The 9,724-nt window shown below is 29.9% G+C and overlaps 1 protein-coding gene across 1 annotated transcript in view; it reads left to right on the top strand.

The window, feature by feature from the left end:
* The window catches only part of LOC111642242 (notchless protein homolog 1-like), a 32,535-nt gene that overhangs the window by 6,043 nt on the left and 16,768 nt on the right, over nt 1–9,724 (top strand). The gene's annotated exons all lie outside the window — the stretch shown is intronic.

Below are 9,724 nucleotides of genomic sequence, written 5' to 3'. Positions count from 1 at the left end.
GACTTGTTCGATTATGTTATCAACTCAATTTCATATTTATTTTCACATTTTCACTTCGCGGTCCTTCTCTCTTCTTTTTCTGTTATTTACATGTGTAGGTCATTTCATTGTTATCCTCATTTGATATCATCATTTATCACATACTTCCATGACACTCTTGTCTGTCGGCTACAACTGCCAAGAATTAATGTGATTGGCGAAGCGTAGTGACAGCGGGCCAAAAGAGAGCAGGATCCTTGCCATAATGTGGTTTGCGCGCCAATTTTTGTAGTGCATTAATCAAGCCGAATGTTTGGCCGAATAGCCGAATATTCGGCCACGCTCCTGGACGAATATTCGGTATTCGGCCTGAGGCCGAATATACTATTCGTTACAACACTAGTATTTATTATAAGAAGAATTATAAGATAACTTATATAATGTTCTAATAAAGTTGTTTTATATGACTTGCAACGTATTCAATACTAAAGAAGCTTTGAAGCTGTACCCCATACGGAAATATCATATCGAAGTTTGGGTTCCATACAAGTGTGATATAAATGCAAAACAGTTTCAAAATTTATGTAACTCATTATTCTTTTCAATATTCCAATAAGTTTAGATAAAGACAGTTAGATTATTTATATGATTGTTCCATCGTAATTTATCATCAATTTCAATACACAAATATTTTACAGTATTAACTCTTTGAATACGTTTATTATTAATTCTTATTTGTATATCATGTAAATTGACTTTTTTGTTTTTATTTGACAAACTAATATATTTTGTTTTTTTTTTCTCATTTATTCTAAAGTTATTATTTGCCATGTATTTACTTGATTTAGTCAGCAATCAATTTATATTATTTTCAATTAATTGAAGATTCCAATCTACATAGGTTATAACAATATCATCTGCATACAATATATTATTATTTTCAGGAATAGTTTCTATGATATCATTTATGTAAATATTAAAAAGTAAAGGGCCCAGAATGGATCCCTATGGAACATCTTTGTTCACTTGAAAAGGTTTAGATATTGAATTTTTTACCTTAACATAGTACATATACGATTTGATAAATAGGATATCAGCCACTCCAATGGCACTCCTCTTAATCCGACTTTAAATAATTTTTGTTTTAATATCTTGATATCTATGCTATCAAAAGCCTTAGTCAGGTCGATAAACACTGCTTTTACTATATTTGAATTATCGAGACCGTCAATAATGTATAGTTTAGGATGAGTTAATGCATCAATTGTAAAGGCCTCTCTTTTAAAACCATACTGGTTATTAGATATAATACTGTATTATATTTATTAACAAATCCAAAAAATCTTTTATAGAAAGCCATTTCAATTATTTTATTTATACTCTGAATGATAGTAATTGGACAATAGCTCTCCAAGTCCTGTTTAGATCCTTTATTTTTAAATATTGAATATTGATATTACAAGATTGTTCTTCCATGTTTTGAAACCGTGTCATATCTTTGTTTGTTTTATAAATGCAATGTAGTGTAATAACAATCAAGTGATTGTTATTACGCTACATTGCTTTTATAAAACAAACAAAATTACAAGATTGAGTTTGAACTTCTCTGGAAACCTCCTACACTCGAAGCATTTATTAATTAAATAAGATTGCAGATATTATTACATTACTATTATTTGTCTAAGAATAAATATACTTAACTTATCAATGTCCAGAGTATTAGCTTTTACACTCATAATATAATCAAAAATCTCTTTAGAAGTTTCATCCAAAACAAAAGAATCAACCATACTGCATGAAGAGGAATGTGAGAAAGAATTAGTTTTTAATGTTGGTGTGACAAAACCTCCCATCTGTCTATAGTGATCAGCAAAAATATTACTTATTTTTTTCTTCATTTTGAAAAAGCTTTCCATTATACTTCAACTGATTAATTTGTAGTTCTGTGTTTTAACTATATCAATAGGCAGACATTTAATCTCTTGCCAAAACTCTATTGAGGAACATGTATTAGAGAATTGTCTGTCATAGTAATCTACCTCTTCATTCCTAATTTTATTTCTAATATCCTTGGATAGTCTTCTCACTTCTGTTAATATTCTTGCATGTTGATCTCCTGAAATATAACACTTGTTTAGTTGTTTGAACAGCCTCCTCTTCTGGCTAATTAACTTTATTGTATCACTTGAGATAATCTTTGCCAAAAATGCATTTTGCTTTATCTTGATTGATTCTACAATCAAATATTAAAAACAGGCAAAACTTAGGATGAGCAGAAGTCCATGATTTTCAGGGACTGCCCCATCTTAAGAAAACAACAGATTCAAAAACTACACAAGATGTTAAATGTTGGTATGTGTGGTAGTTGGTAAACATAAATGTAGAATACTTGCTTCCATTGCAGTGCCACAAATTTTGTCATTTTCCTTGTGATCTTATCTTAATAGTAAATATTGCTGTATTTATTAATCTTTGTATACACACATTCCATATATTTTACAAAAATATTTGTGAAGGTTAAGAAATCTTTCTCAACTGATGGAGAAAGTAATTTCTAGTATAGCAGTTGGCAACAACAAAACAATTTTAAGTCATATATTTCAAGACTATAACTAACATTAACTATATTTTAAAGAAACATTGAATGTAGCTGAGGTCCACCAGTGGTTAAGTGGATAAAACCACTTAATACTAATAGTTGGTTTGTGCCTCACAAATGGGCTGGCCTTGTGGGGATTTTCTTCACATGTCTAACATCTAAGTAGGATCCAGTTTCCTATAGAAAATCCTTCTGAGAGACCCATGTATAGTGTTGCTTTATCCCATTAATCCTTGAATGTAGATGGGATAAGATTTTTTTAAGCAAATACAGAGTAACCTGATTATAACGTCATCCAAGGGACTGGCAATTTTTTGACGTTATCTGCAAGGTCATAATTTCAGTCCCATAAAAAGTACCAAGTGTGTTTAAGAATCTATTATAAAATCCATTCTAATTTAACATCGTATGTATTACCATAAAATTATTTCTTAATGGTAATACAATATAATGTATCTATTACAGTAATAATAATTTATTACCGTATGTATAAAAGTGCAAACTAAATGTTTAAATCAACTGTATTTACATTGATGTAATTAAAAATTTCAAAAATTACCTTTTATAAGAAATTTCTATTTGTCTTAAGTTTCAATAATGGAGGCACTTCTGGTTTTGAGAATAATGTCGAATCAAAAGGCAACAAAACGTTAAACTAATGTATGCCAATTAAAAAGACACAATAACAATATTCACTTAAAAAAGTCAGTTATTTTAGATTGTAGGTGTTTTTCACCTAAAAATTGTTCATCAATGTCATTTTCTAAATCATACACTTTATTCGTTATTTTCAATGAAGTTTTCCGAGACCTGTATAACATTTTCAATAATCGTATTGCATTACGTGCTTCCCTAGTCGATGGCACTTCATTTTCTCTGTCTGATGTTTTATCTTCATCATCATCTTCATTTTTTTCGTCTGAAGATTTAATTTGCTCAACAATATCTGAATCTGTATAAAATAACACGAGTAACTATGCAGACTAACCAATCGTCACATTTAAAGATGTGACGAACCTCACATCACCTGACTTTGATGGGGTGAGGTTTGTCAGTACATGTACTGTATTTTCTTTGTTAAATAAAATTTGTAATCTAATTTTGTAAATCTGGGAGTGCTTTAAAACAGGGTTTTATGTCGTTACAAGTGGGTTTTTTTAACATTATCTAGTATAGTAAAATCATGGGACTGATAAAAATTTGAAGTTATATTAGGGTTGTCGTTACATCTTATGATGTTATAATCAGGTTAAACTGTACTTTCAAAATATTCATGTTGTCATTAGGTTTTATGTCAGAAGTAATAAAATAAAATAATTGGAGTGAATAGACACAGATTAAATACATGGCTGATTTTAGTGTTTTCATATCATTATTTAAAACACATGTTCTTAGTGACATCATAGATTTGTTTGCCAAAATGAACTTTTATGATCATTTGAAAGAAATTTCTGGACTCTCAAATGTTTTTGTAACATATGATGAAATGAGTTTGTAGGAAAGTATATAACTAAAAAGAAAGAAAATTTTCCAAAAAAGTCAATAGAAAATAAGACAAAATTTTTCACAATAGCCTGCACAGATAGAATGCTGTCAACTAATAAATAAAAAGAGAAATTTTGTTTGTTTGAAATTAAATGTCTTTTGTACAGAAAAATATATAAGTGTGTTTTGAAAAGTAATCCATTTTTAAATTTTTCATTAGACTGTTTTATTCAAACTTAATATAGAAAATGCAATATAAGAATGGACAATGTTTTTCTATGTAAGAATCGTAAACTTTTGATATTTATCCTGACACTTCATGGTTGAAAATACCAGTTTCCCAAAAGTTTGAGAGTTGAGTCCCAGATTTCATCAAGAAACTTTTGGGCCAAATAGGTGGTAGTCACTAGACACTAAGTCAAAGCTGTAAGATGGAGGTGACAAAAGTTCCCAACCATAGGATGAAAAGATTTCTGCAATATTCTGTGCTTGCTGACAGATTTCTGCAATATTCTGTGCTTGCTGACAGATTTCTGCTTGTCACATAGGCACAGTTGTCCTGGCTTGGACATTTTATACTATTGTTGAATGTTGGAATAATTTTGTGCAATCTTTGGAATACATTTCCAATATTTTGGCATTGGATGTACAGATAATTTTTATCCTTTAGTTTAAAAAAGCTCTCTATTTCTGTATAGTAGACAATGTGATAAGAGATGCCATTTTAAACTGATCTGTATTGCTGCCTGCAAGATGACAGTATCTGTTGAACAATGCCATGGGAAAGAAAAAGGATGTACTTTATGGCACTGCTATTTATTTTTCAAATTGAATTAAAATAAATGCAATAGAAAAAAGAAGTTACTTTTTGGAATACCCTTGTATATATTATAATTATTCTAATTGGAAAATAATATGTCGAAGAGTACTGATGTTCGTAATTCGTTATTGGAAAATATATATATTGATAAATAGTGATAGTATTGAAAAATTTCAGAAACAAGTCAAACATCTTAATGTAGTCTATTAAAATTATTAGTAACTAATAGATGAGCAAAAAATATCAACAAACATTAAAAATATTAGATTCTTTCATACTTCTAACCCTTCTATTATATTATATTATATTATATTATATTATATTAAAGTGTGGGACGCTGGAGGTATAACAAGGTCATACCTCTTTTTCTCTGCAACAGTTTGGTGAAAACTGTCCACTTGTCAGTGGATGGCTTGTTTATGTTTACTATCTCAAAGGGTCAGGATTCTTTTTGTTAGGTCCAGTGCAGGAGGTGAAAGGGGTTTTCGGTAAGGCCTAGGCAATAAACAAGTAAAGGACAACATTAACAAGAAAATCAAAAATTTATTGAATAACAAAAAGGACGTTTACAACTACAAAAATCAACATAATTTTGAGCTCTCCTAATTTTTGAGTATAAGTTTAAGGAGCCGAGAGAGAGTTTACATGCTTGATATCGTACCTCTTGATTATTCCCACGGAGGTTCGTATCAGTCCTTGATGTTGATGGTGCACAATTTTATAAAAATCGCAACTCAGATTTGTAGACCGCACTTAATAAAGAGCTCGACGATATTGCTCCCCAGTATGGTCCAGCTTGTGAGAGACTCCCCTGAGGGGGAAGATGCGGGCTTATATTGATTTGGACTGGGAAAAACATTGTGTGATGGACGGTTGTTAAGAGCTGAAGGTGCTTTAGCAATTGTGGAGGTCGAAAGTTGTTCCCGGGACCATAACAAAGTAAACTTTACAATTAACGTCCAATTTCTTTGTCTTGCAGTATGAGAATGACATTGTTTTGATGTTTGAATGTTTACATTAAAAAGGAGGGTTATAACTTTCTATCATTGTTGATGATATATTTGATTCTTTTTTCTGATGATGTTATTTTAACAGTTAGGTGACGATTTTATTTAAAATATGTCAAAAGTTTATGAGAATAGGGGAAAATCAGTTTATTCACGGTTCGGATCTCACAATACTATTTGATTTGTATAACTACCAATGTTATCTTATGTAAGGGTTTAAAACATCAAGTTCCTAATGTCATGCCCAAGTTCAATGCTTTTAAAAATTCTATAAATTGTGTACAGTATAGGAATAAATAATTTTTAAAATGTATTAGATTGGTCACATTGGTGTGATAAAACCTTATGTAAGATAACCTTCGTAGTTATATAAATCAAATACTATAATAAATATTAAAATGAAAACCATATAAAGAGTTTGTTTTTTAGCCTACCATTGTCAGGTTTATCATGATACTTGAATGGTACAATTTCATTGGTCAAGTAAACACCAATTGAAAATGTGGTATCTTAAATTTTTTCAGATATCAAAATTTTTCTCTACCTCTAAGAAACTGTTCTATTCACAGCCGAATATTAAATAGTCATCTGATAATGATTCAAATTTTGTGAAAAACGGACCAAATATTTTAACTCGGCACCTTCAAAAACCACTTAAGTCATATTTTGTGCAGGCTGGTAATCTCATATTTTAGATTTTCCAATTCCAATGCCACTATATCACTGGTCCAATAGAAAGAAAAGACCGTTGCAGAAGAGAGTTGAAGTAATTTGAGGAAAAGTAATCATTGACCTCTTCCGGAAAAGATGGTCAACCACTACTAATTAATACTGGTCTATTATTATTTGAAAAGTGATCCTTGTTAGACATGTTGTAATGGCTCCACATATGATCAAGTTGCTAACCTTAATATCCAAAAGACTTCATATGACTCGTTTAAATAAAAAAATCTTGTAAAACTGTGAGAATAATTACTTTTATGTTATACCTAAGTAAAAACACCTTATCTCACTAAGAATTATTTATTAACCATAACAAATGTTTTCAACCTTTAACCAAAGTTTTTTTTTTTAATCTATTTTATTATTTTGTTATTTTAAATTGTATATATATATACAGTAGAGCGTAGATTTTCCGAAAGTCAATCATCCGAAAGAATTCCAGTCGGCAAATTAAAATTTTTGCCAGTGCTGTGGCGCTTCAATCTTTGGCTATGTCTTGGGCTACTCAAATATTTTACATTTTTGATACTAAATTAACATCTGAAGTATAATTTTTTATTGTTTTTATATTTTTCAATATATTTATTTTGTTTGTACAAAATAAAAAAATAATTTTTAACGATACAATAGTTTTTGTTAGGCTTAACATCAACAAAAATTCAACGCAAAGCGACACGCAACGGAGAGAAATTTCAACATGGGATATGTTAAACTATTTTTTCATACATAAATCGGTTATCCGAAATATCAGTTATACGAACAACCCCAGTCCCCAATTGATTCGGAAAATCGACGCTCTACTGTATTACTGTAATTCAGCGATTCCCAACCTGTGGTACGCGTACCCCTGGGGGTACACGATAGGTTCTTTAGGGGTACAGAAAAAAGTTAGTTATTATGGCAGAAAAAATAATATATTATGTATCCCAAATTAATAGTATTAAAAAATTATTAGGTAAAAAATGTTCCTTGCAACAATCACAACTTTATTATACATTTCGAAATGCAAAAATAGAAAAAAAATTATTCTGCCGATTGTACAATGCAACAGATCAATAAATGTTGCGCATTCAGTCAATGGTAATGGGGATACCATTATACGTGATTAGTGATTATGCTACGGACTTTTGATGATGGGGTGTGTTACCGTTATTATTATTATCTCTCAACAATATTCCCATGTTGTTCCAAAAAGTATGTTTTTTGTTTATCAAAAATATTTTTTATTGTTAGCAAGGAAAAGGACATATAGCTAGTTTCTCCAGATTTTCCCTAGATATCTCGTTTCAGCATCGGAACGTTTTTCAAAGCAAATGGCGCTAGTTATAATTTTATATTAAAACTAACTTCCAAAATATAATTTGTTTTTGTTTTACATTAATTAATATACATATATATATATATATATTGTTTGTGCAAAATAAGAAAATATTTTCGGATGATACGATAGCCATGATTATTTTTTTCAAAAACGGGAAATTGTCGTTAGCCATCCACAAAAGTTCAACCCAGGGCGACACGCAACGGAGAGAAATTTCGAAATTAGATACGTTAATTTCATTTTTGATTTATGATTAGATACATTAATTTCATTTTTGATTTATGATTAGATATGGATAAGTGGTTGGAACAAGAAACAAAAAAAGAGCTAACACATAATGTGGAAAGGGTTCAATTGGCTCTCTTCAATTTTTCCATAAATGCTATATTTATGAAAACATACTTCCCACATAGTTTATACAATCTGTTGCAAAAATATAAACACTTTATTATAACATAAAATACTCAATACCAAGCTAAATTCTTCTTAACCTATGCAAAAACAGCTTATCTCACTGAGAATCTTATTTATTAAACATAACAAACGTTTTCTACCTGTTCTACAAGCCATCTACAGTTTTTAAAATTATGGAATATTGATAACTGTTCTTTTTTGTATAGAACAGTTCAGAACACATTTAAAATACAAAATTATTTTCAATATTGAGCTGTTTCTATCCAAAGAATAAATTACAGCAGTGGTTCCCAACCTTTTTTCATTAGCGTACCCCGTGACATGTCATTTCTCTATATTGTACCCCTCATTTAAGAAATTTAGTGAGTAATCGTATTGTTAATTTTACATGTTGTAACTTTTAATTTAAAAAAACTAATTTATAATGTTGATAAAGAGAATATATTTACGTTCATACATGTAAAAATAAACACATTTACAATACAAATATAAAAATTACAATAAAAATAAAATTGCACAAAAAACTAACTTCAAAGTATTTAATTTCGTATGAAAGGAGTTCAGTGTGAGCCTTGTCCTTGTTTTTTCTCGCATAATTTTTTTATGTCAGGTTCGACTGATGCGAGGTACAATCTCAAATCTGGAACTGCCTTCAGCTTATTGCGATACTTATTTTTAATATACAGATAGGAAGAAAAAGCTCTTTCCACAAGCACAGTACTTGTAAATGGCAACAAAAATTGAAGTGCTTTATCAGAAAGTAGCTCAAATTCTTTGTTAATGTCTGCCCAAAAGTTAAAAAGAGATTTTGATTTAAATTGGCATTTTAAAATCGAATCGGTTGAAATTTCGATCAAATTCTCTTTTTCCTTACTTGATAATTTAGCTACCTGAAAGTATTCCTCTTCAAATGGATTTAGAATCCAATAGTTTGTGTTGTCAGGTTTTGGAAAGTATTTCTGAAAATCCGATTTTAATCCTTGTAAATGTTCAACTATTTGTTGATTTAATTCTGGAGAAAGTCGTAATTTGTTTTCAGATAAGAAACTGTGCAATGTTTCAAATACTTCAGGTTGACTATTTTTAATACATAACTTCCAAAAATCAAATTTTTTAATTATAGATTCAATTTTGTCAGACACAGTAAATATCGTTGTTTTATCTTGGAATGCCAAATTTAACTTATTTATATGCAGAAAAATATCTGATAAATATGCGAGAGCCTGAAGCCATTTATCGTCATGAAATTTGGATGAGAGCTTGAAAGGATTGCTTTCAAAAAAAACTTGTACCTCATGCCTAAGCTCGAATAGTCTGGTAAGAACTTTACCACGAGATAACCATCTCACTTCTGTATGAAGGAGCAATGTAGAATG

This window comes from Centruroides sculpturatus, unplaced genomic scaffold (assembly GCF_000671375.1).
Source record: "Centruroides sculpturatus isolate CEXI.00-Female unplaced genomic scaffold, Cexi_2.0 scaffold1472, whole genome shotgun sequence".
Classification (NCBI taxonomy): Eukaryota; Metazoa; Arthropoda; class Arachnida; order Scorpiones; family Buthidae; genus Centruroides; species Centruroides sculpturatus.
The sequence above is the reverse complement of the archived record's forward strand: the minus strand, read 5'-3'. Positions and strand labels throughout refer to the sequence as shown.